General features: G+C 44.3%; 1 long non-coding RNA gene across 1 annotated transcript in view; it reads right to left on the bottom strand.

Moving 5' to 3' along the window:
- Window positions 1–1,578: 1,578 nt before the first annotated feature.
- LOC116154337 (uncharacterized) overlaps window positions 1,579–27,688 on the bottom strand; it is a 282,683-nt gene continuing 256,573 nt past the window's right edge. The window contains exon 7 of the long non-coding RNA XR_004138161.2: window positions 1,579–1,871. This is a non-coding gene — a long non-coding RNA (uncharacterized LOC116154337). The remainder of the gene's footprint in view (window positions 1,872–27,688) is intronic.

Genomic DNA, 27,688 nt, shown 5'->3' with positions numbered 1-27,688 from the left:
ACATCTGAATTAAGGAACTTAAAAGTAAATTATAGTAGATTTTAAAGTTTTTAATTAGATTTTAAATGCTACCTTCTTTAATGTTTCTTCCTGTCATTTCTCAAGATGTGAGTCAGCAAAGGTTAAGGGGCAGTCAGATTCATCCCAATCTCAAGCACATTTTCTAGAATATTTTTAGTTCTATAGAAATAAGGATGGATTCAGTGCTGTTGTGCTAACGCACAAGCCAGAAATCTCAATGCCTTAAAACAACATAGCTTTACTTCTTGCCCAGGCTGCCTACCAGTCTGCCAGGGTTGGATGGAGCAGCAGGATCGCGCTTCTGATCTGAGTCGCTCAGGGACTCAGACGGATGGGGCAGCCACCATCCCAACAGCTGACTGTCACCATGCCAAAGTTTAAAAAAAAACAAGGAGGCAAATTTTGTTCTGGGTTTTAATGCTTCTGCCGCATTATTTCCACTCGCATCTCATTAGCCAAAATAGGTCACGTGGCCTTGCCTAAGTTCAAAGGAAGAGGGAAGGTACAATTCTCCCATGTGCCTGGGAGCCCCATATATTGGCAGACAGCACTAATGACTACCGCAGGGCTACAATAAACGGCTACTGATTGCATAGCTCCATTATATATACAAGGGGTAGACTTTTTTCTAAAACCCCAGAGGCAAGGGAGGGATGAAGCCTACAGGTAGTAAAGCTAGTAGAGTGAGGCACAAAGCATCCCCTCAACACGTTTTAAATACGTGCTCAACTTCACCCAGCGGTTGATTCCTCCAGGTACCTATGGTTGCTTATAACATGTGGTTGAAGCCTCTGCATATTATAAATGTAGTGGAGGCTCCTGTATCATTCCTCACGTGCTGCAAGGAAAGACCACCAGACAGCAAAGGGATTGTTACAGAGCATCTCCCTTGCAATGGTCTGCACGCACCACCAAAAACAACCAGCCCTGAGTCTGCCTGATAGGACATCCCCCACGCTGCTCTCTACTTCCTGCCATCTTTCCACGTGGGTTTTGGAAGTCTTTAGCAGTTTAACATTCTGGGCTCAGATCAAGCATCTATTCTGAATTGTGAGACTCAGGGTCTACTTACCACAGTTCGCTCCTCGTCTCATTTCTCCCTTCTTCCCTTACCTGACTTCATCCTTCTATACTGCACCCTTGACTCCCAGGAGCACAGCTCCCCTCTTCCCATTGTCAGATGGCAACCCTTCCAGCATTTAACTGCTGCTCCTCTTTAGCTGTTTTCTCCAACAGCCCACAAAAACCTTTGGGCATCACCGGTTGCTCAAAGCCTAAACTCTCACCCAAAACACAAGATTGGCTCCTCCCCGTCACTAGAGGAATGGACAGGCATTCCTTCTTCGGGGGCTCTGTGTCCGAGAGAAGCCTGGGAGCAGTGGCCTCGGCTCATGCCAGGCCTTTAGCAGCTGAGTTAGGTGGGAGAAGGTGGGTTTTACTGCCCCCTTGTTGGTCTGGTCCCCACCATGTTGTAGATCACCTTACCCCTCCCAGAGTGTATCAACAAGAAATGTTTAGATTATAAATATCAGAAGCCTTCACTTAAACTGGATTTTTCAAAATGATTTATTTCTTGGCTCATAAAATATTCAAGGGTAGGGCTGGTTTGAGGCAACGCTTAATCCAGGGGCTCAAATGATGTCATCGCGATGTGATTTCTCCTTCTCTGTTTCTCTGCCCTCCTTTCTCCATCCTGGCTTTTGCTTTGACAGATTCTCCCTCATGAGTACAGGATGGATGCCAAGAGCTCTAAGGGTCACAGCTCGTTCTCAGCAGACCCAGCAAAAGCCTTGAGCTCCACACATGGTCCAGGTCACATGTGCCTTCCGAAGAATGCGTCCATAAGTGGTCTGGAGGATTAAATATGCAGATTGAATGAGGTCAGTCAGGCTTGCCCTTGGGGGTGAGGGTAGGGTCATGTGTCCCCAACCTGTGGCGGGGAGAGGCACAGGTAAAGTACCCCCCAAGGAAATCCAGGCTACTGTGTTATGGAAAGAAGATCGAAAGGATGCCAACAACCCAGATACGGGCTCCCAGGCAGCCTCCTTAGATGTGGCTCCTTGCCTTTGCTCCCTTCAGAACTGACCTTTCTTTGTCCATCAGGACAGTTAGCGGGAAAAGGTCTTGTGTTCAGTAACAGTGACGGCTTCATGTGCTCTTCCTTCTAAAGCCACATTTCCATTTAACTGAGGGCTTCCTGAAGAGCCAGTGGATCAGAAGAAAGAGTGTTGGCTTTGTGGTCTAAACACCGAGTGTTGGGTCTCAGCTCAGAAACCTCAGATAACCAACTTCATGGATTTGGTTTTCTTATTCGTAAATAAGAGAGATGGACTATGTGATCTCTGCTCGCTATGATTTTTTTGTTCTATGACATTGGGTTAGCACTGCAAACATTACTCGCTCAATGCCTCACAGCTGACAACAAGCTGCCACCCCCCCCCCCGATTCCAAGTGAAATGTTCACACCACAGTTGTCATATTGTAGAAGTGGGGAAAGGACGACAATGCTGAGGGACTTGCTTGTGGATTGGATGTGTAGGAAAGGGGAGATGGAGAAGGCACAGACACCACCAAATTTTTCAGGTTGTTATCCAAGATGGCATTAAAGTTGGCACAGGAAGGAAAATGCTGACTATCGTCTGCTCCATGGAGGAGACAGTTTGGTTTTAGATGTATCTGGGTTACAGTGATCATGGGATAATGATATGGAATGCTCAGAAGACCTTTCAAGTGGAATTGGAGCTTGGCAGCTAGGACGGAGCCTGGGGGGGGGGGGGATGCAGACAGCTCAGTGGGTTAAATAGAAAGCATGCTAGAACTTAGCAGGGTGGTTGATGGTCCTGGGGGTCATGATGGAGAGTAAAGCTCTAAGATCAGGAAGGGCCTCCCTCTTAGAGATAAGGTGGTGGGCGGGGTGCAAAGAGACCTGGAGGAGGAGAATTAGGAAAGAGTCACTGAAACCAGATGGGAAGAGAGTTTGGGGATGGTCGGGGTGAGGGAAGGGGCAGGCCAGAGGCTGGGAAGAGTGAGAACTAGGAGCTGTCAGAGCCCCTTCCTCAGAATGGATCTAGGGGGTCTCCTCCGGTGGAGGGTGGGGGGTCCCGACAGTGACCTCCGGAAGCTAAAGAGAAAGTGGGTGTTGAAATGAGGGTTGTGAACACAGATGAGGCCAGAAAGTGCTGTCTGCTCAGCAGTACAGGGAGGGGTGGGGCGCCAGGCTTGGGAGGGGGAAGACGTTGAGAAATGAGACAGGAGCTTAGAAGCACAGCTGTGAGGAATAAATTAACGAATCAACAACATTTGGGTTTTCTTAACTTGCCCGGCAGAGCTGACCGACTGACGGTACATTGTCCAGCCCGCCCCTCCAGAAGCCCGCTGGGACCGGGTATCAAGGCGATGAGACAGAAAACTAGGGCAAACCTCACAGAATATAAACGAAATGGATTTGTATTTATTTTGGTTCCTCAGGGCTCTGTGAGGAGACATCCAATCTCTCAGGGGCCAGGAACTTGGCATCCACTCCCCTTTCACTCCCCTGCTGTTTGGCAAAATGTCGTGGGACCTGGTAGCCCAGATTCAACCTAAGGTAGGGGACAAAGTGTCTGAACTGAAGGAATTATCACGGGGTGAGCAGAATCCCTTCCTCAAGAGAAAAATATTCATTTCCAGAGACTTCTAGACAGAATAAAAGGAAATGTGGCCACGAGTACAAATGGAGTCATAAATGCCTGCTTTATCCCTGCATGAAACTGGGGCAGAAAATGTTATCTCACTTCTTATGCAAAGAAGTAAAGAAGTAGACCGTTCGGGAGGAGGCTGGATGCACTGCTCAGTCTGAAAAAGCACAAGGCTCTGAATGGTGTTTTCTGAGTGAGAGAGAGAGGGAAAGAGAGAGGGGGAAAGAAGGAGAGAGGGCGAAGGGAAGGAGAGAGAGAGAGAGGGAGGGAGGGAGGGAGGGAGGGAGGAAGAGACATAATGGACACTTGCTAATCCATCCTGGGCTGCCCTGTCCTGTTAACACCCAGCCCCTGGCTGGAGAGTAGAGCGCGCTGTGGCCGTGCTCTCTGTGCTGCCACCTAGTGGACGTCGTTGGTAATTCCACAGGCGGGGAGAGGAAAACTTCCTGCTCCCCGATTTAAAAAAAGAAAAAGAAAACATCAGGCAGAAAAGACTGTCCGGTCCAGAGTATCCCTAGCGCAGCAGCAACCAGCCTCCTGACAGCCGCAAACACATCCCTTGTCAGTCCACCCCGTAGGCCTGAGAGGCCCAGCGATGCTTCTCACACTGAGTGCTGGAAAAACACAGCGGGCGCTGCAGGGGACGGCAGGTGAATCCCGCGCCCCTCGGGGACATGTCCTTTGCTGTGGTTCCAGTCCTGGCAGCAAAACTCTTTCTCCTCCCGATCCGGGATTTGTTATGCAGCAGCCCTTTTCGGCTCAGGACTGAAACAAGCAGTGATGAAACCATTAGTGACCAGTCGGTAGGCAAAACACATCCTCGTCCATTTTGCGGGAAGAGTTGTGACAAGCTAATGAGATACAGCCCGAGCGTCTTCCCCACAGAATCTCACGCGTCCGCACTCGCAGCGCAGCCTCAGTGTGCCTGGTGCCGGCTGACTCTAATTAGGGCAGGCATCAGCTTGGGTGGGAGACCTGCTTCTAGGCCCACGTCAAGGTGGGGTCTTTCCTGTCTGTCTCCTGTGCTTCGCTTCTCTGGTGAAGAACCTCCAAGGCACATTGGCTCGTAGAGTCCATTCTTAGTCACCAGCCAAATATCAGCTTAGAAATGGCCTGTTCTCCTGGATGCCAGGGCCACCTCACTGCCGCAGCCCTGTTCCCTCTCTAGTCGTATCGGGCAGAGGAATTGCAGAAAAGACCTCTGCAACCGCTCATCTGGCATCTCATGCAGAAGGATTAACAGATGGTTAGAAGAATGGAACCAATGGTTACTCGAATTTCGGGCAGGATCTTTAGATATGTTTTCCCTGCTGAACAGAAATGTTCTATCACTTACTTAAATAATTTCATGAAGACAGCTTCGAGCCGGAAAACGAAGGAAATATATGAATTCCACATAATATTGCCAAAGGCAGTGCAACTATCTATTGTTTTAAGAAATAACTGACTTTTAAAAACCTCCATATGATTTATAAATCAAAATAACTTTTCCCTTGAGAACAATCCAGAAAGAGTTGAACATTCAAAGCACCAAACTTTCAAAAGACCTGTTGGATTTAAAGGTTCTATCCAAGAAAATAACTCCCTGGATTACTTAAATGGCCATGCAGCTCTTGGAGGCTCAGATGAAAGACACCATCAAAGTCCAGAGTATTATTAATAACCGTTGGTGTCCAGCCATCTCATTCCCCTGCCTCTTTTGGGCAAGCATCTGCCTGGTTCTATTTTGCTATTTGATTTCATTATGTAGTTTTCTGACATCTGCTCCCAGGCTCTCTGAGACAAGAGTGAATTCTACTCAGAGATGAAATCGCACAAGAAAGGGACGATAAGGTGAATTCCTGAAATCTGAAGATCAGATTAAAGGAGTTTGGAGAAAGGCAGGCACCGTTTCTCCTCCAGACACTGCTCGCCCAGAGGCTAACGAGCCATGTCACTGAATGGCTCCTCCAACACACACACATAGAAGAGCCACCGGGCCATTAGATCTCTTCATTATGCTGCATCACAACACAATGCTCCCGGGCTGTAGCAGAGAACTTCAGCGTGTGGCCTCTCATCCCTCAGATCCCTCTGCCCGGCTTGCCACCAGCGGGTTCACTCTTCACAGTCAGCACCTGCCTTCTCCTCAAAGAGCTGCTCTCGGGCTCCACCTTCGGGAGCCTGGAAACTGAAGCCCCACCCACCTCCGGCAGCCGGTATCCAATGATGCTCAGCCAGGAGACTAAGTCCTCCAGCTCCCTTGCCCCTGATGGAAACCACTCTGGGGGTAAACTGCGTTATCTTCAGAGCGTCCCTGCAGGACTGAGACACAGGTGCCGCAGCGGTTTCAAAACATGTCCACAAATCCTTTGACACGCCTCTCTCAAGAAGGTGGAACCTAATTCTCCTCCCCTTAAACATAGGTCAGACAGAGGCACACTCTTCTCAAGAACAGAAGATGGGGGAAGTGATGCTAGGCGGTCCTAGGTGAGGTCCTAAAACAGATGGCTTCTGTCTGGCCCACCCTCTCTTGGACTACACACATGGGGACACTCAGTGTGACGACACCAAAGCAGTCCTGGGACAGACCCATGTGGAGAGGAACTGAGGCCTCCCACCAACAGTCAGCACCGACTCTCAAACCATGTGAGGATCACTTTGCAAGTGATCCTCCTGTCTCAGGTAAACCTTGCTAAGATGTAGCCCTGCTGACATCTCGACCAGCATCTTGACTGCATCCACAAAAGAGGCCCCGAGTCAGCACTGCCCAGCCAAGCCACTCCTGGAATCCTGACTCACTTAAACTCTAAGAGGTGATAGATACTGATCGTTGCTTGGGGCAATTTTGTTACACAGCAATATAGAACATATAGGGTCCCGTGGAGGACTTGACTCAATATTACATCTTTGACTGCTTTCTTCTCTTTCTGACGGTGAAAATCATGCTTTCCTTTTCCCCTGTGGGCTTTCCCTGGGAACGCTGCCCAATGCAGGTCACCCTTGAACAATGCAGGGTTGGGGTGCGGGCCCTCCACACAGCTGAAAATCAGAGTATAACCTAGAGTCGGCCCTCGGTGTATGTGATCTTGCATTTCCATGGTTCCTCCAGATCCATGGTTGCCCCATTCAGGGATTCAAGCACGTGGGGATTATGTAGTGCTGTGGTGTTTACTACTGAAAAAAAAAAAACCCACATATTAGTGGACCCTCACAATTTAAACCCGTGTTGTTCCAGGGTCAACTGTAAATCCCTTTCAGAAGAACCCTTGTCTAAGAATGGGATTCCTCTCTGGGAACTGGTTAAACCTTCTTATAAAATGATCCTAATTCAGGGTCCTTTTTCTCAGCCCAGGGTCTCTTCCATCCCAGGAGTCTTCTAGCTTGTTTTTCCTCTTTCCATAATAACTATCATCACTCCTTTCCTTCATCCTCCGTACCACTGCCACGCCCCTTCCTCAGCTCAGGGACCACAGGAGGGCAGGAGGCTGTTACGAGCCAAGCTAGAGGGGAGAAGGCCCTTCCTGCCCACCAGCCAGCAACGCAAGCCTCTAGCCTCCTTGGCCGAGCATCCGCCTCTGCTCTTGCGTCCTCTGGGGGATGGTGGGAGCCAGAGTCTGCCAACAGGATAGAGGGTCTCCCTGCTGCCCTGCTGTGACTCAGTGGGTGGGAGAAGCGTCCTGAGCTCTGGCCGTGTGTGAAACAGGCAGAAGTCCATGTTCAGATGGAGGGCTTCCCTGGGCATTTTGCAAAGCAAACTTTGGAACAAATGTCAATATTTCTTATAAGTAAACTCAAAGGGAGACATAGGTTCTACAAACTGCTAGATCTGTCAGTTTTCCCAGAGGAAGATAAAACAAAAACAAGTATTCTTGAGATGTTTCCAACATGGAAACACACAGAGCAGGGAAGAAATCTTGCTATAACATACACCGTACTGACCTGTCAGACACGGCAGGAGACAAACAGGAGTGAAACTCACACTGACTCCCCACACGGAGGCTGTCCTTTAGATACGTTCATGGCGGAGGCTGGCAATCTAACCCCAGTACCTCAGAAGGTTCATGGAGGAAATTGTATTCCAAGCTAAGTCCATTTTTAAACCCCTGAAATATCTGAAAAATTAATTAATTTGAATTCACTCCTTTGTAGTATATGATCATTTGCCCGCACTGTGTCTAGACTTATTTTTCTCCCATTAATGAAGAAATAAAAGATCTGCTAAGTGAATTAATAGGATAGAAAGTGTGTGGGGAACATAGCTGACCTACTAATAAGAAAAAATCTTTCAAGAAGTTCTAGCCATTTATATTTTATCTATAAACATGCAGCTTCAGGAGGAAACAAACTTCAAGAAAAACACTCTTAACAAGTTTTCCAAGCCAATATTCTTGTCTTCAGTGTATTAGCATCCCTTTAAAAGATTTTTTTCCCTCAAGGATAGTGTATTAGTCTGCTAGATCTGTCATACAAAGTGCCACACACTGAGTGGCTTAAACAGGAATGGATTCCTCGCAGTCTGGAGGCCAGAAGTCCCAAGGTGCCAGCAGGGCTGGTTTCTCCCAAGGTTTCCCTCCTTGGCTGGCAGACAGCTTACCCCCTGTGTCTTTACAGGGTCACCCCTCTGTGCAAGTCTGTGTCTGACTCTCCTCCTCTTATAAGGACACCATTCATACTGGATTAGATCCCACCCCAGTGGCTTCACTTAACCTTAATTATGCCTTTAAGGACTTTCGTCCCAATACAGTCACATTCTCAGGTACTAGGGACATCAATTAACAGACATCAACATACAATTTTGAATGGACACAAGTCAGTCCATAACAGAGTTTATTAATTCAGTCTAGATTTTCCTCTAAAATAGTTCTCTGAAAATAAGATTTTGCTGTGTATTAACCTTTTTTTTAAAAGAACAGGGTAATACAAGCCCAGGGGGGTCACACTTGTTACAGAACCAAGAGAGGAAAGATGGTGTGCACTATATACAATAGCCAAGACATAGAAACAACTTAAATGTCCATCAACAGATGATTGGACAAAGAAGCTGTGGTATATTTATATAATGGAATACCACTCAGCCACAAAAAAGAATAAAATAATACCATTTGCAGTAACATGGGTGGATCTGGATATCATCATTCTAAGTGAAGGAAGCCAGAAAGAGAAAGAAAAATACCATATGCTATCACTCATAGGTGGAATCTAAAAAAAAAGAAAAGAAAAGAAAAAGAAAAAAGAAGACACTAATGAACTTATCTACAAAATAGAAACAGACTCACAGACATAGTAAACAAACTTATGGTTACCCAGAAGGGGAGGGAGTGGGAAGGGATAAATTCAGGAGTTCTAGATTTGCAAATACTAACTACTATATATAAAATAGATTTAAAAAAACAAATTTCTACTGTATAACAGGAAACTAATTCAGTATCTTCTAGTAACCTATAATGAAAAAGAATATGAAAACAAATATATGTACATGTGTGACTGAAGCATTATGCTGTACAGCAGAAATTGACACATCGTAACTGACTATGCTTCAATTAAAAAAGAAAAAGAAAGAAAGATGGTGTGTAGAAAATCACATCTTTGTAATCTCTGGGAAGGAAGGGTGGCAGGGAAGCAAAATTCTGGTCTGAAAAGACCTCTGGAAATATGTGCCCACTTATTGCCTTGGGCTTCGATCCGACTTCCAAACTGCACCGAGCTCCAGGGAACAGTGTTGAGATTCTCCATCATTATTCTTTTTCCTCCTGATGTGTTTGGATTCACTAAACACAATGTGCACTCGCCAGACTGACCCTGGCACAACTGGCAGGATGGCCATTTGGCTGCATCACACCTCACCTTCATGACAGAGAGGAAAAGCCAGCTGTCCCAGGGTAACGCTGGCACTGACGACCATGCCTCGTGAGAGTGACAGGCAGGGCACACCTTGAGAAGGAAGCTGACCAGGGCAGAGTTTAGCAGTTGGTCAGAACCTTTCCCGACAGCTTGTCTACCAGTTCCAAGGACTGAGCTGATCAGGTAGCCCCATCATGAAGAGAAAATATTTCCAACCCTGTTGGGAGATTCTCCGTCACCTCCCCTACATCCCAATCTTCAACCCTCAGACCCACGGTGGGGAAGGCTGGGAACACCTAGAGCAGAAGCACTTTCCTTTAGTGAAGACATGATGGAAATGCTGGGAGTTTTATCAATTTTATTCACCTGAGACTTGCACTCCGATGCGTCATTATGTTCCCAGATCCACAACTGATATCCAGACCAGGGAATGTGTAAAGTTGTATGGTGGGAGCTGAAAATATCCAGACTTGTGAAAAACACAGACCAGGAAGCCTGAACTCCCTCTGGAGACGATGAGTGAGACAGTAAAACTTGGATTTTCACACACGCGCACACGGATACGATGCTGCACAGGGAGGGAAACCACCCATAGGATGCGAACTGTGGGGTTTGAAGAGTCCCCGGTGGTTTGAGGGAGAAGATACCAGCTGATACAAGCTGCCAAACAAGTACACTGTGTGGGAGGGTTTGACTCAATGAATCAACAAGAGGCATGGCTTGGAGAAGGTCCGTCAGGAGACGTGGGACATACTGAGGCTTTGAACTCAAGGGATCAGGATTTTTTTAACAAGCCTTGAAAAAAAAAAGATGAAAAAAATCATATGGTAACGTGCTAGGCTCCTATTATTTCTGGGCTTGAGTCCTAAAAATCAGGGCCCAAGGGAAGATTTAAGAGAAGGGTGGTTTAACACACACACACACCCACAAATACACATGTGCCAATTTTTTAAGATAGAGAATTATATCTACAGAGGATTTTCCAAGGCAGTTTGCCTATGGTGAGAAAGCGGAGGCTCTTTAAATAATCCTCCAGGGAAGGGACTGAAGGAGGCAGAAATTTAGTCGGAAGCGAAACAGGTGAGACCAGTCCACCCCTTTGCTTGGAGGAAAAGGTAATTGAAGTGCTCCTCCTTCGTTTGAACTTGAACCTCTATTCAAAAGTGTTCTTGGCTATTTCCATCCCTTCTTTGCTTGACCTTCATAATCTGTAATGTTGTTCTCTCTTTAAAGGGAATTGAATTTGAACAGTCATCTGTGTGCCTGCAATATTTACAGCTTAGTATTTCATGTGAATTGTGATTCTAAAAGGGCTAGATTCATTCAAAAAGGGCTGGATTCATCCAACCCCATTATCAGGACATGTTGACTTTAGAGGATGTGGATTCTTGTTCCAACAGGCTCCATGGTGCTTTGGTGGCTCAGGAAAACTTCCTTACTTGACTGGCTCGAAGAGTTGTGAAGGTTTCATCAACATGTGGCTACATGTTAGCAGAAGAAAATATGATCTAATCTTGAATCCTCAACAAGTATTTTCCGCAGAAGAACAAGGGAGGAAGGAAACTTGTTTGCTTAAATTCTTACTATCTTTATGTGTTTTCCGTTCATTATCTTGTTTAATCCTCCCAAGAACTGGGGCAGGGATATTTTTAGATGAGTGGAGAAACTCATGAGGCTGAGACAGATTAAGTAAGCTGTTTATCATCATACAGCCAGTCAGGTTGACTCCAAAGCCTAAACTCTTTCCTTTTCAGGGCTTGGCGATATTAGAGACTTGTCAGCCCACCAGCCATAGAATATTCTCCTGCAATGGACACGACATTCTGGTCATAACCAGTCATGATACGGTCCTTGTTTATTCAGAACTATAATGTCTAGAGAAAGGAAAGTGCATCTAGAGTGGATCCTGATTAAACAGTTGCTGACTGAGTGAAAATGTATGGAATTTTTGTAGATGTCTACTGTCTTGGATAGAAAGCATGACATTCTCCGACACTGTGACATCTACAGCCTTGGTTTAAAGTTCCCAGTTTCTTTCTGTTTCTCCTCTGCTCTCCCATCCCACATTCTACACCTGAAGAAGTAGTCAAGCGGCACTCATCTGTGATGCTGCCACGAGGCAGGACCCGCTCAGTGATGACAGCACCGGCTTCCAGGCACCAGCAGACGCAGACTGGCTCCCGGCAGGGCGACGTGCCCATGTCAGACTTTCTACTCTCTGGCAACATCTAGCTTTGCAATGGATCAAAGTTCCATTAGTTCAGATTAAGGAACTTAGTTCCTTAAGTTCAGATCAAAGCAGTGCCTGCTCCCATTTGTAAAAGTGCAGTGTCCTTGTTTTCTGAGAGGCACAGGGGATTTAGAAGGTACTCCTTTTCACATCATCATAACATATGTGAGTCTAGTTCACATGCACGCACACGCACACACTCCTCTTACTAGGATTCACTTACTTTGATAATTTTACCTCAGTAACATTTTCATTACTTACAGGTTCTGGAGCTCTTAGGTGAGCAGTGACTACGTAACTGGCAGCCCTGCTCACTTATACAAGGTCCCCTGTACCAACTTCCATGTGGATTTAATTCAAGTATATTTGGAGCAGATAGAGTTCTGCACACATTGGGAATGAGCTCTGGGTGGTTGGGAAAACTGAGTCTGACAGGTAATGATAAGACTTGCCAGATTTCCAGGTGACAACTCAAATTAGCCGAGCTTTCCAGTTCTGCCAGATTAGCTATAAATCAGGCAAGCATCCACCTGCCCCAAAGATGGAGCCCTGGCAACTCCATGGAAACCACTGCAGTAATCACAACTTTTTTAGAAATTTAAGACCCCAACCAAACTCAGAAGGGTGAAAATTACACCCAGTGGGAACCAAAAGAAAATGAGTCTGAGTTTATTGTTTTGCTTTTGCAGAATCAAGTTTCCATCTCACATGGTATTTGTTTCACATCATGAAATAACTTCTCTAACTTGAAATATTGACAGAGATAATGGTGGAAGAAGGAGACACGGACTAAGGAATTCAGCGTCCCGAAGCCATCCCTAGACCTGTACTCACACCTCCAGTGAAAATGACCATGGACCCACCGTCCACATGTCCACAAAGGAGCAACCCCAAGTATTTCCAAACCTCAGGAAGTCATCCACAGCAACGTGTCAGTATCCTGCTGGCTGTTTATTTACAACTTGGCGTGTTCTCCGGTGATGGGGCCACTTTACCGTCCTTAATTGGTAGATACACATTTTCCACACCACTGGAACTTCAAACGGCAGCTTCTACGCCCTTTCCACACAAAAGCCTAAACGCTAACATGCCTCACAAAGGCCCACTAAAATATGAATCGACCTGAATACATAGTGAAGTTAATTGCTAATACTCCTTGGCAAATCAGATCCACTATTAACAGCGCAATCACGAGGACGCAGAAAGGCGCCCCAGCACGACCAGATGCGCGTGTAAAATAAATAAATAAAGTCCAACTGCCACGCTAAATAAAGTTGTCCTGCCACCTCAGGTTACCATCTGTTTCTAGTTTGTCTCAACAGTTTTCCCTGCGCTTATTTTCTCAGCTCCGAACAACTCCAGCTGGCGGGCGTTACGATGCTACGTGGACGGGTCCCCGAGCCCCTAGGTTACCTCCGGCTTCCCCAGAGCCCAGATCTGGGGGTGACCTCCACGAACAAGATCCCTGCCATCCTGCAACTTTTGGGTGTCCCATTCCCTCTGTTTAAACAGGGCGGTAGGGGGTGGGGCTAGAGATGAAGGAGGAGGGGGGAAGAAAAATTAAAACCTTTTCCTGTTAGGGGGATGTTAATAATAGACAAGTGTTAGATTTGGCAATAAATTATTGTCCAGATGAAGGGAAAACAATTACAAATTAGAAACAGATTTATTCACACTCAGTGCATTAATGAAAACTTAAAAAAAAAAAAAAAACGAAAGAAAGAAAGAAAACTAAACTGTGTGTACTGTGTGGAAAAAAATAATGGCCCGGCAGGCCTACTTTTTATTAACAAGTCATCAGTAAGCAGGTTGTAATTCATAACAAAGAATTCACCCCGAGGAACACCACATGACTGTGAGCTTTTTGAGTTTCCTAAGAAAATACATATGTGTTCCACTTGGTTTCCTTTCAATAAAACCCACCAGTTAGCACTTCATTTTCAAGCTGTTCTGACAAATCAGGTGAGTTAGCTTTGTAGAAAAAACAGAAGCCAATTTTTCAGCTGAGAATTTTAGGGAACTTTTTTTTTTTAATAACTTAAATAAATTTCCCAAATGGCAAGGAAGCCATGATAAAGGCTGTGAAATGAGTTCATTTGGAACAGCTTGAAAGAAGGTCTGTTTTAATTCACTTCATTAATTTTTCCTGAGGAAATATGTAAGGATACATCTCTGGCTGCTAAGGTATGCGTCTGAAGGGAGGAGAAAAAAAATAACTATAAGATTTCTGTGTTTTTATGATCCCTTGAAAGATGATTAAAAATTTTTGGAGAGCACTCTCAGCAGCGCAACAGAACAGAAGGACATTAAACTGATAGCAGCAAGGACTTCCTGCCTCCAGTTACTGAACTGAGCACAAATCCTGCCATGGCCACCACCCATGCAGTGTGATTCCCCACAGCTCCCCTCAAAGCACCAGGTAAACTAGACCATTTGATGTTTCCAGGAGAGAACGAGGACTTTCCACGATTCCCCCTGCAGGTAATGGCTTCCTTCCTACCTGAGTTCCCTGCTATCTTCAAAGGTTTCATCATCCTTTAAAACTTACTTTCCTTCCAGCTACCTCCAATGAAATCTCTATGCTCATTGCCCTAAATAAACGAACAGAACAACCTCTTTCTCTCTGAATCCCCATAATACAATGTTGATTTCCTCTGATAGTCTGTCTTGGATGGAGTCCCATGTGAAAGAGTGCTTTGAGAATTTCACTTTATGAAAAGGTTTGCTTAGCCTTTATGTGTGGCACAGGTGGTAACCTGACCAAATATTACATTTCTTGGCCCCTTGTAGTCATGCATGGTCATGTGACTAGTCCCGGCCAATGAGCTACAGGCAGAAGTGACATGTTTTCTACTCACTCTCACCCTCCCTCCCACAGCCAACACAGAGACCTTAGGTTGAAATGGTAACTCCCAAGATGAAGATGGCCTGGACCCCAGAATCACTATGGTACGTTGTCCAGGAGACTTGCCCTACCTACAGCCTAGTCATGGCATAAGAAATAAGTATTTGTTTGTTGTGATGTGCAATACACCTCTGAGATTTGGCCCCAGCATTGCTTGGACTATCCTGATCAATTCAGGGTAGACCTCATCTTTGATATTGAGAATGATATTCTTGGTCACGTTTCACTCTTCACTTTGGATGCCAGGAAACTCAGCATTTGAAGCTCTAGGTTGACCTCTATGGCCACTATTCATGTTATTCCCCCTTCTTATGCGTGATCATGATTTTTTAAATTTAAAAATCTTCTGATTTAAATTTAACATCATTTTCTTGTGGAGGTTCATGTGAGCAGCCTCACATACATCTTTGGGATGAGGCATTGCATATGCATATGCACAAAGAGAGAGAGAGAGAATCAGTATGGTGGTGTGTGTGTGTGCTTGTCCTACTTTCAGTACTAGACTGCAAACTTCTTCAGGGCAGCATCTGATATCCACCCATCTTTCCATCACTCAGAGTTGCTAACACAGTGACTTGTTTAATCACTATTAACTACGAAGTGAAATAAACTATGAAGAGCCTGAAGTTGAAGACAATAAAGGTATTGCCAATCACTACATCTGGTTGCACAGTTGCTGCACTGCACAAAGGCCCCTGCTGAGGGGCCAGAATGCAGCCTGTACACTGCTAAGTCTTACACCTTGGCCCTAGAGGAAAGAGTCCTGATGCACATCTGGACTATCCTTAATGCAGAACCACCCTTTGTGTAGAGGCTCAGAGTGGGGTAAATTGAGCTTCTACAAGTCTAACGTGACCCTCTTTTGCTTAGACTTTGCCATCCATAGCTGTGCCCCACCTCTGAGATTTGAGGGACCTGGAGGCTGATACCTGGGCTCATGCTCAATGTCTTCTATATCTTTTAGAAGACATTACAAAGTTAAAGGTAACCTTTATTTGATTTGCCTAGACGGTATTTGTGTCAGGCCTTTCCATCAATTCAGAGTTACTATTGACATTTGTTGATACAGTCATCCTAGGATTGGGAAGAAGAGAGAGATGAGTCTTAACTTGGGATGAGATCGAGCTGAGCTTCTCCAACAGAGTGAACAGGATATTCAGAGAACATTTTAAATTGTACCTGTCTCAGTATGTAGTGAACCAAAAAGCTGCATGTGGGGAAGCTGTGAGCCAAGAACCTCCTGGTTCTGATTTTGGACAAGCCAGTATAGCCTTCATCTAGAATATTTATGTAATGTCACTGTCACCAGTGTGGTAAGAGGACATACTTTCCACCTGCTTCAAAGTCTCCTCAGTGATCCCCAACATATGACCTGGTCATTTCAGGTGCAGTGATTTTGCTCCTAGGGTTTCCCGGGTTTCCACTACCTCCCTTCCCAATCATGACCTATCCAAATAGCCCAACCCTCTGTCAAAACCAGTTGGAGCTCCATTTCCCCTACTCGTTTTCTGAAGCCACTGCAAGATCCACCAGACCCCACCTAAAGGAATTAGGTCAACACTCAAGCAAAGAAACCAGAAGCATCACACACTTCCCACAACTTCTCCACTTCTAGAGCCTCTGTTGTCCTCTTGTTCTCTAACCTCCTAGGGTAGCCAGTGGATCTGGGTCTTGTTCAGACCTACTGAATCAGCAATCTGTGATGTCATAAGCTCTCTAGGTGATACACACACACACTGAATTTTGAGCATCCCTGGTGCAGACAGTAATAGACCACATAACACCCAAAGGTTCACTGAATCACTTTGTGGGTTTTATCTTTCTTCCCCATTATCTTTCAGGGAGAGTGCCTTGTACATCTGTACAGGACCATGCATATAGTAGGTACTCAAATGTTTTTATTGAGTTGATGAACCACCCCTTAATAATACTTCTGGATTCCTACAGCACCTGACATGAGCTGGGCATGAACTCAATTTGGCTTATGTCGTGTGCCCTAAAATTAGATCCTGCTGCTCAAAAAAGAAGTTGGCCCCCCTAAAAGCAAATTAAAATAATTGACTGCCTTCTAATAGCCACCTGCAATTCACTGCCTCTCACAAGCAACCAATTTTCAAGGAGGCAAAAAAAAAAAAAAATCAAAACAAAACCATCAAATGGCCAGATTTCCACAGGGCTGAGAACAGCAGCACCCTAATGGAAGCCACAGAGCCGGCCTCCCAGAAGAGAAAGCAGTGGAGAGGTCCTGGGTCTTGGTTGGGAGGGATCTGGGAGAGGATGGGTGAGAGATGACCAGTAAGTTTTTATGTTATTGGGTAAAGAAAAGTTCACATTATACCCCTAGTGATGCCTGTAAATAAAGATAAAAGCAGAGGCAGGATACTATCAAGTTTTAATACAGCTGCTGGAGCTTGTTACCCAGGGCTCAATCAACAGAGTTCAGAAACAGCTGGCTTTGAAGGTGAAAGCCAGACTCGGGTACCCAAAGGTGCTGATGTTAATGTGACTAAAGCCACATGTCCCATTACAACTCTTCTGGACTCTCTCTCCGGGGCCTACAGCTAGGCCTTGTCACGAAAGCCCTCCCAGGTGTGAGGAATTTGAACCCAAAGAAAGCTGACCCAGCGCTGGTAGGTCATATGAGGTGTAGAGGCTTCATCTGAAAGATGGCCCAAATGAGGGAAATGCAGTTTACCCTTCTTTTGAAGAAAAGAAGTAAGGCAACACATACGTGTAAAGACAAAGTCATACTTATGCACTTTTAAGTTTGCCCTCAACCCCAACACACACACAAACTCACTGGAACCCCTTTTCCCCCTAAAATCCTCAGACAATTGAATTATTGATTCTCTTTGCACCTCGGTTTATTCTCTAGGGTCAAATTTCTTCATGTTTCCTTAAACCTTTTAATTTTGTAGAGTGGGACTTTCCATAAAAAGAGAGACTGTAAACATTTTTATGATCAATCTTTCATTTTCCAAGTGGGACCTGAGGAATTGATGCCCATCCATTCACAGTGTCTTACCTGGGAGCTCATATCTATTTTGCAAAATGGAGGAGGGAATTCATGGGCGAGGCAAGGGTGCCCATGGAGTAGGTGGCCCTGGTTGAGGATTAAGACGGTAAGGAACCTGTTCTTGCCTCTAGGAGCTCAAAGTCTACCAGGAAATGATGAGATGTGATGAGAGGGAAACACAGAGTGGTGTGTACCTAGAGGAAACCCTGAGTGGCCCTGGCAGGGGGACAAGAAAGCAGCCTAGCACACGGGGAGCTACAAGTAGGTGAAGAACTGGACCCGATGAGGACACCTGGATCACCTAGGAGAGGATAGACAGGTTAGTTATGATGAGAAATGGAGAAAATAGTAGAAATGGAGAAGAAAGAAATTCGTGGAAATCTCATCAACAGGGCTGAGGGCCTGTTGCATGACACTTTTTTCTAGAAGCACACTCAGCCAGCTTTCTGGAATTTCAGCTCTCGGCCATCTTCTCAAGTGATGGGAGAAGAACTTGGAGCTGGGGAGATAAGGGAAGAAGAAGTTCTACCAAAAGGTGGGGCAGGTGGGCCCCCCAGCTTGAGGCCTGCCCCTCCGTCATCCTTAGCCCAAAGTCTCTCCCTGTTAAGTAGAATGTGACCATCTCCACTGACACAGGCAGGTGCCCTGGTCACGTTCCAGCTTTCTCTGTTTTCTTCTGGGACAGCTCATTCATATCACAGCCCGGCTTGAGGGAGCAATAGAGAATATGTGACTGCATCAATTTCCAGCCTAGATGGTTTTTCCATGTCCAAGTTAGGCAACAGATGCACATGTCATCCACAGCACTTCAGGGTGCTGATTAGATAAGAAAGGCTTACCATTTGTGTTACGCCACGTACTGCGCTTAGATTGGTTGGATCCCTGGTAGGAAGCTGCATTTTAAAATCATTTTCCCATTTTCCAAAGACCATTTCTCAAAGTTCACTAACTTGGAAGAAGTCAATATTTTTGACATTTCGTAGACATGGTTACAGACACACACAAAAAATAACAGATAATTTGTCAATGGTCATTGGGGCAGTGTCTAACCCAGGATCAGCCTTTACATCTATGGGGTCTGTGTTACTGAACTTCATTTCTGTGTCTGCACAGTACACTCAAGTGCTAGGCTGTAGAACCTAAGGGAAAAATACAATACTCGGGGGAGAGAGGAATTAAGAATACGAACAGTATTTATCAGTTTCACTTACACATTTTTAATAGGACAGAATTATTTCTTTATCATAGCTTTGGTGCATATATTCTACACATAAAACACATTGTTAGCTGTAGAAAAATTAAAGAATTGAATAAAAAAAGAAAAAAGAGAAAGAAAATTACTATAATCCCTGTTGTGGACATTTGAGATATGTGTGTATGTGAATGTGTTTGAACACATCGTTTTCACAGATGTGTAAAATATCACATGAATTTTTTGTTCACACTTCTTGTTAGGTAAAATAAAATTTCAAACATCTATCTATAGGAATAAAAACTTCTGCAGCATTATTACACAGTATCACATTTTATGGAAGTACTATAATTTATTTAACCTATTAGACAGACAAATTGCTTCATTTTCTTCATTATAAACAATTTGCTCACCCACTTATTCTTTGAGTTAAATATCTATTTACTCTCTTTGTTTACTGTTTATAAAATTTTTATTTAAAAAATTTTTTCATTTTTTATACAATTTTTAAAGGTTAATTTCTCTTTTTTTTCCTAAACTAACACTAATTATTATTATCATTAGAACTGACAGGTTGGAAGCTTTTGTTCACATAATAATACCCAGGGAACTGCATTAATAGGAATATTTTTTGGGTGTGTGCTATTCAGTATGGCAGCCCTAGCCACAGTGTGGCTATTTTTTTTTTTTTATTGAAGTATAGTTGATTTACAATGTTGCATTAATTTCTGGTATACAGCATAGAGATTCATATATATATATATATATGTATATATATATATATATTCCTTTTCATATTATTTTTCATTTTAGGCCATTATATTGAATATAGTTCCCTGTGCTATATAGTAGGACCTTGTTGTTTATCTATTTTATTTATGGTAGTTAGGATCTACAAATCCCAGATGACCAACTTATCCCTCCCTACTGCCTTCCCCGCTTCATAACCATAAATTTGTTTTCTATGCCTGTGAGTCTGTTTCTGTTTTGTAAATAAGTTCATTTGAGTCTTAAAGGTTACTTCCATTTACAATTGTAACAGAATATTGGCTGTATTCCTCATGGTGTACAATACTTTGTTTCCTTTCATCAGAAATATTTCCTTCACTGCAAGTGCATAAAAAGCTAGTCACGCTTCACTGATCGCTCCATTTAAGTAGTTTCAATTTTCAAAAAACTAGGTAATACTTAAATTATAATTTGCTTTTCTGTTAAGAACTTCAGATTTCTACTTTATGTACCTTTCCCATATTGTATTGAAGAATTTACATAATATGTGAGTAATTTGCATATAAAATTTAATTCAGCAAATATTAGGACTGTGCTGGAGACATGTCCAGGAGATTACCCAGTGATCCAGGTCCTCGATATCTGAGACTCAGTAATGGAAGACGAGGATACAAAGGGCCGTGAGGTGGGCCCTCTGTGCCACTGGAAAGGCACGGATGGCTATTGAAACTCTGAGGCGCGGTCTCTGCTGTCTGGGAGGATGGGAGAATGCTGCATGCAGCAGTAATCATTTGGAAAGTGTTAGATTTCATATGTAACAGAAGAAAGCCAACACATTATAAAGATAAATTACATATAGAATTTTTGACTCGTTACACATCTTTATAAAAAAGAAAGTTAAATCCAAAATGATATATTTTAGTTTTACTAAGATGACAGGAGGGGGACCAAATAGAATATTTATTATCGGAAGGAAACTTGTATCTGAATTCCACTGAGGCCCATTTCCTCCACAAAGAACAGGGGAGAAAGACAGAATCTAAGGGTTTCACAAAATAGTAATTGGTACTGTTCTTTCCTTTGTCCTTGGAGGAAACCAAGGTTTCTAGATGCTGTGTACCTCATCTAATCTTGAAGTCACACATCCTGGGATGGCTGAGCCAGCACTGGAATCCAGGGATCCAGACTCCCAGCTCCGTGCTCCTTCTATCACTCAAAGCTCCTTTCATCACAAAGTGAGGCTTTCCCAAGGGCTGCTAAGAAAATTTATTAAAGGCAAGAATTCCCAGCCCAACAGGTGCAGAAACGTGAGAGGATCTTTCACCTGTCACACTGAGTTGATGAACTTTTTCCTGCACGTCTGAGACGGAGGAGTTCATTCAACATTCATGCATTCAACAAGTGTGCACAGAGTGGCTATGATGTACCTGGCATTACACTAAACACGGGGGACCCAGCAGGGAACGAGCCAGACCCTTGGAAACATGCCTGTCCAGACATCAACGTCTGCTGCTTGACTTGGAGGGGCGTGGGTGGGAGCAAACAGGTGTTGATCTGGCTCCAGGGAAAAAGAGGGGAGTTCAAATGTTCCACTGCAACCCACCGTGCTCCGTGCAGATCTCCACTTGCTGATCAACGATCTGGAAACTACATTAAAACACGCACCTGATATTCCCATGCAAAGATAGAAAATCATGCCCTGTGCTACCCGCCTCTCTGCAGCCCACTAGATCATCTCTCCTACAGTTCACACTCACCCTGACTTTTTGTCCAAGATCAACAGTTCTTCCAACAATAGGTTTTGTGCTTGTTTCCAGCATTTAGGCTGTCAGTTTGTGGTCAGTGACTTTCTCACGTCCTCTCGGCTCTTCAGTGTACTGTCAACGAGGTGAAAACTCATAAAACAGAGGGAGCTTCAAAGAATACAAGAGCAGAGGGGACCTAAGAGATCACCTGGTTCATCTGCCTCTTTTGACAGGTGGGAAAATTCGGTTCAGAGAGATGTAGTGACCCACTCGGGGTCACACATCTGGAACCTAGAATTGCTGAACCGAAATCCATGGGCTCCCAATTCCCAATCCAGGGTGTGGTCCTTTATCCATGCTCTTCTTATATCTAATCTCAGGTTCATGGCACTAGTTTACTCTTTTTCCAGGCTCTCACTGAGATAATAGCCCCAATAATCTGAAAAAATCAGATCAGCCCAGTGCAAGCAGTGATGAATGGGCACAGTGGAGGAGGAGCACTTCACATCGGAAGACTCTCACCTCGAAACTGTGCCCCTCCTACTGTGCCCGCGGCTCCATTTCCGTCTCCTTCTCCCATTCTCTTTACCTCCATGACGTCCTGTAATACAATGGGAAGCAGGTATTTGATTTGGTCTGTGTCCCTGGTTCCCGCCATGGCTTCTAAAAACATGAGGGATCTCCAGAGTGATGAGTGTCTTTTGCATGATAATGAAATGACTGGGGTCTGGGAACACCTGGGAAGCTTCAGGGTGAGGGCTGGGCTCCAGAAAGACCAAGCCTTGATGAGAGGGTAGAATTTTCCAGCCTCCAGAGAAAGGAGAAGAGCTGGAGACTGAGTTAATCGCCAATGGCCAATGATTTCACCAATCACACCTCCAAAAGGAAAATTCCATAAAAACCCCTAAGGGGTGGGGTTTGGAGAGCTTCGTTAGTGAACAGATGAGGTGCTGGAAGTGAGACAGGATGGAAGGGGGCAGGGCACAGCCAGTCAAGGAGTGATGCAACAATTAACATCAAAATGGTGGAAGATTCAACCCCCAGTAGGCCTTGAGGCTCAAGATGGTGGGAGATTTGACTTCTAGTAGACTGAGCTTCATTATATGCCTATTGTAATACAATAGCATTGTAAATAACATGCCCACAGGCACCATGGCAGTCCCAAGGCTAGCCACAAAAGGTCAAAGAGTGGGAAATGGCCAACTTCCTGGGAATCTCAGACCCTTCTCCAGACTAGTTAGACTGGTCCTTCCACTTATTAGCATATGAAGCCACCAAGCCCATAAAAACTGGCAACACAGCGCCTCCTGGCTGCCGCCCCCCCCCTTCAGAGACCACCCGCACTCTGTCTGCGGAGCGTGTAACTACTTTTACTCTAATCTGATGTATCTCTCTGAATGAATCTACCTTTACTCAACTGTGGCTCGCTCTTGAATTCTTTCCTGTGCGAAGCCAAGGACCCACACTTGGCGGGGCACGTCCCATGGGCCCAATTGAAGCCTGGGACACAGCCGTCCTCACGTCCCACATCTGTTTCTCCTGCAGCAGAAGGGTGGCACATCTGGAAAGGGCATGGAAGCTCCAGATCCCTTCCCCTACACCTTGCCCTGTGCATCTCTTCCACGTAGCTGTGTCTGAGCTGTATCCTTTATAATAAACTGGTAAACGTAGGTAGTGTTTTCTTGAGTTCTGTGAGCTTTTCTGGCAAATTACTGAACCTGAGATGGGGGAGTTATGGGAACTCTCCATTTGTAGCAAGTCAGACAGAAATGCAGGTAACCTGGGGACCTAATCGTTGTGACTGGCCTCTTGAAGTGAGGGCAGACTTGTGAGCTCAACCTCTGGAGTCTGGCGCTAACCCTAGATGTTAGAGACAGAACTGAACTGAATTGTAGGACACCCAGCTGGTGTCCGGAGAGTGGAAAAATTAGCTACTAGAGTGCAAAATCTCTGTACATTTGATGTCAGAAGTGCTGTAAGTAAAAACAGTTCATCTTCTCATTGGAAAGCCCAGAACTTGTCCCCTCAGCCATTACACTTCTCTGACCAAACCCACTCCCCATTATTTCATCCAGTTCTGTGGTTTCAAATGCTATCTGCACTCCCAAACAACTCCCAGATTTATGTCACCAGCCTCAGCCTCTCCACTGAACTCCAAACTTCCTAGTCAGCTTCTCCCCATGGATAACTAATAGGTATCTGAAATCGTCTATGTCCAAAATTGAAATCCTGATCTCTCCTCCCAAACCTTAGGGTCACCCTTAACTCTCTTCTCTCACACCCTACAATCCAGCCCATCAGCAAATCCTGCTGACTCTGCTTTCAAAACATATCCAGCATCTGCCCACTGGTCCCCACCCTCTGCCACCATCCTCGTAATCTCTCATCTAGATTATTGGAAAAGCTTCTTAATTGTGTGTCCATGTCATCTTTTGCTCTCTCGAGTCTATTCACTCCACAGCAGTTAGTGATGTTACCTGATGTATGTCATGTTGTGTCACTTTTTGTCTCAAAACCCTTTTATGCAGTCCATCTCATGATGAGCAAAAGCCAGTTATCATGACAGCCTAGAAGGTCCCCATTGCCTCTCCAAACTCACTTCCTCCTGCTCTCTCTTTTACTTTCTTCTCTCTAAGCCACTTGACCTCTTTTCTCTTCTTTGAACATGCCAGGACTTCTCCTGCCTCAGGGCCTTTGCACTTGCTGTTCTGATGCTTGAATCACTTGTCCATCTTATTTCCACGGTTCTCATACCTCCTCAAGGTCTTTACTCAAGTACCTTCTTTTTAACTTTTTTTTTTCTGATTTCCCTGTTTAAAACTACAACATTCCCATTTTCCCCAACATTCCCCATACCTTTTCACTACCTTATTTTTTTGTATAGCTCTCACCACCATCTGACAGCCTCTATATTTTACTTACAGATTTTGTTAATTTTCTGCCTTCCTCTCTAGAATAAGGATATGCAATAACAGGCAATTTTTTGTCCATATTGTTCATCATATATCTCCATTACCTTGAATAATGTTTGTTTCGTAAGTATTTGCTGAGTGAATTAATTAATATACCATAATTTTTATTAATGTCTTATTCTAAAAAAATTTCTAAAATTAAAACTTTAACTGAAGATGAAAATAACTCAAACAATTTACAACCCTACAAGTCTTCCTCCTGCTTGAGGACATCAGTAACAGTGACCACTGCGTATCTATGAGAGAATATATTGAGCCAAAGGCTACTGGTGTCAGAAACTCAGACTAAAAATGCTTGGATCCAGAAAAGTACAAATTGTAGTGTAATGTTATCCTAGACTTTTAGGAAGGGAAGTTGGCCAAAGAAATTTACATAATTCCAGGGAAACCTCCTGGAGAAGATAATGAAAGTGTAAGGACAATTTTTCAACCAAAATTTAACTCTACATGTTGAAGTCCAATTTTTTTACAATCTGCTTTGTGAATTTAGGTTACCAAAGGGGACACTTCCGTCCAGAAGGAGTGCAGTTTCCTACCAGAACTTGGCTACCCCGGGGCCCTGGGGTGGCCCCACAAATACCATGCCCTGCTCACTAACCCAGCACTCGACGGTGCCAGGCTTCTGTTTATAGAAGGAAACCTGAGAGGAAAGAGAGCATCTGAGTACAGGGATGTTTAGGAGAGAAGTGTTGAACTGGAGCCTCCACAGCGATCAGAGGACAGAGTGGAAACACATTTTGCATTGAGTATCAATTCTTGGGGACTCCAGCCCAAGAGTTCCTCTGCAATTCTCCTGAACTGATTCAGGAGCTCCTTATTGTTCAAATGCTACTTTATGAGTCACCGCGCAGGGAGAGGAGACCCAATGATGTGGGCTTTTGAAAAGCAAGCAAAGTTAGAAGGTTTTGCTGGAGGAAAAGGTAGCTAGTAGGTAAAAAGAAGGTTTGACTTTGGCCTACCATGATTTGCTGGTGGAGTCTGTCCCCAGACTGTGACTTTTCAGTGGCTAATCAATTACTAAGTGACACAAGAGGTACCATGGTTTCATTACAGTCCCTACCGCACAAGGGCATCTCTGCTTAAACATCTCAAAGGCGTCTCAAGCTTATATTCAAAATTGAACTCCTGATCTTTTTACCAAATACCAGTCTTTCCATCTCAGCTGATTGCCAGTTCTTCCTTCCAGCTGCTCAGGCCAAAAGCCTTGGAGTCATTTATCTTAGAGAATGTGGGCTGCTACAACAAAATATCACCGACTGGGTATCTTAGAAATAACAGGAATTCATTGCTCACAGCTCTGGAAGCTGGAAGTCCAAGATCATGGTTGGATAGGAGCCCTCTTTCTGGGTCATAGCTGGAGCCTTTTAACCGCATCCTCATCTGGTAGAAGGGGTTAGGGATCTCCCTGGACCCTCTTCTGCAAGGGCACTAATCCCATTCATGAGGGCTCTACCCTCATGACCTAAGCACCTCCCAGTGGCCCCACCCTCTAATACCATCACACTGGGCATTAGGTTTTCAACATACGAATTTTAGGGGGACACAAATATTCAGATCATTGCATCAGCTTTGATTCTTTTTTCTCTCACATCCCACAGTCAGTCTGTAAGGGAATCATTAGCTCCACCCTCAAAACACATTTGGAATTAGATCACTTTTTACCACCCCACGGTTCCCACTCTGGTCCTCATCATCCACGTTCCTGTCTCCCAGCTTCTACCCCTAACCCATTTAATGGGCTGAATTGTGTCTCCCCAAAATCCATGTTCAAGTTCTGATACCCAGTACCTGTGACTGTGACCTTATCTGGAATTAAGGTCGTTGCAAAAGAAAGTAAGATATAAATTAAGATGAGGTCATACTGGATTACGGTAGGCCCTAAACCTAACTACTGGTGTCCTTACAAGGAAAGAAGAAGACACACAGAAACAGAGAAACACACAACGAGAAGGCCAACGAGACAGAGACTGGTGTGATGTCACTGCAAGACCAGGAACACCGAGGACTGTCGGCAGCCAGCTGAAGCTCTGGAATGGCAAGAAAGGAGTCTCCCCTAGAGACTTCGGAGGGAGCGTGACCCTGCCAACACCTAGATTTTGAACTTCTGTCTTCAAGAACTGTGAAAGAATAAATTTTAGTTGTTTTAAGCTACCCAGTTTGTAGTACTTTTTACAGAAAACTGAGGAAATTAATACTCCCACCGCAGTCTATTCTCAACATGGCAACCAGAGGAGTTCCTTTAAAATATAAGGCAGATCATCCCCCTCATTCACTCCAGGTTTCCAGGGGTGTCCCTCTTCTCCCTGAGAAAAAACCAAAAGCCTTACAGAAGCCTGGAAGTCCCACAGGAGCGACTCCCCGTGACTGCGGTGACCTCACCACCTACTCTCTCCAGCCACATCGGCCTCCCTCTGTTCCTCCCACACTCCAAGCATGTTCCCGCCATAGGGCATTTGCACTGGCAGTTTCCTTGCCTAGAACATTCCTTTCCCAGATTTTATGTATGACTAGTTGTCTCACTAGTTCAATTAAATGCTAACTTCTCAGTAAGACCTAATATGGTTACGTAAAACTGCAAATCCCCCCCACCAATTCCAGCGCCCCAGAATCCCCTTTATCCTGCTCTCCGTTTTCTATCTCTGAATAGCATTTACCACCTTTTCATCTACCGTACAATTTACTTCATCATTGTGTTTAATCTGTATTGCCCATCTCCCTCTACTAGGAAGTAAAGTTTATGAAACATAGATGTTTTATCTATTTTAACTGTTAGATAGATCCCCCCCAAAAGTGCCTGACACATTATAGCTACTAAATCAGTATTTTTAGGATGAATGAACAGGAAAAGACAACATGACACAGCAGATGTGAGAGTTTGCCAACCTCTGATCTCTGCTATTCTTTTTTTTTTTTTTTTTTAGTTCTCTTCTTTTAACTGAAGTATAGTCAGTTTACAATGTTGTGTCAATTTCTGGTGTACAGCATAATGTTTCAGTCATACATATACATACATGTATTCCTTGTCATATTCTTTTTCATCATAGATTACTACAAGATACTGAATAAAGTTCCCTGTGCTATACAGTAGGACCTTGTTTATCTATTTTATATATAGTAGTTAGTATCTGAGAATCCTGAACTCCCAATTACAGAGCTACAGTGATCTCTGCTGTTCTTAACCCCACTTTTATTCGGAAGATCAAGTTTTCAGTGGTTAGTTAATGCCTTGCTATTCCCAGCTAAAAGTAATAATCCTTACTTTCTCTCTTTTTTATTTTTTTGTTGGTTTCTTTTGTTTATTTATTTATTGTTTTTGGAGGGGGCACTAATCAGGTTTATTTATTTATTAAGTTTTTAATGGAGCTACTGGGGATTGAA

This window comes from Camelus dromedarius, chromosome 6 (genome assembly GCF_036321535.1).
Source record: "Camelus dromedarius isolate mCamDro1 chromosome 6, mCamDro1.pat, whole genome shotgun sequence".
NCBI classification, from domain to species: Eukaryota; Metazoa; Chordata; class Mammalia; order Artiodactyla; family Camelidae; genus Camelus; species Camelus dromedarius.
This window is presented reverse-complemented; position numbering and strand designations above follow the sequence as displayed.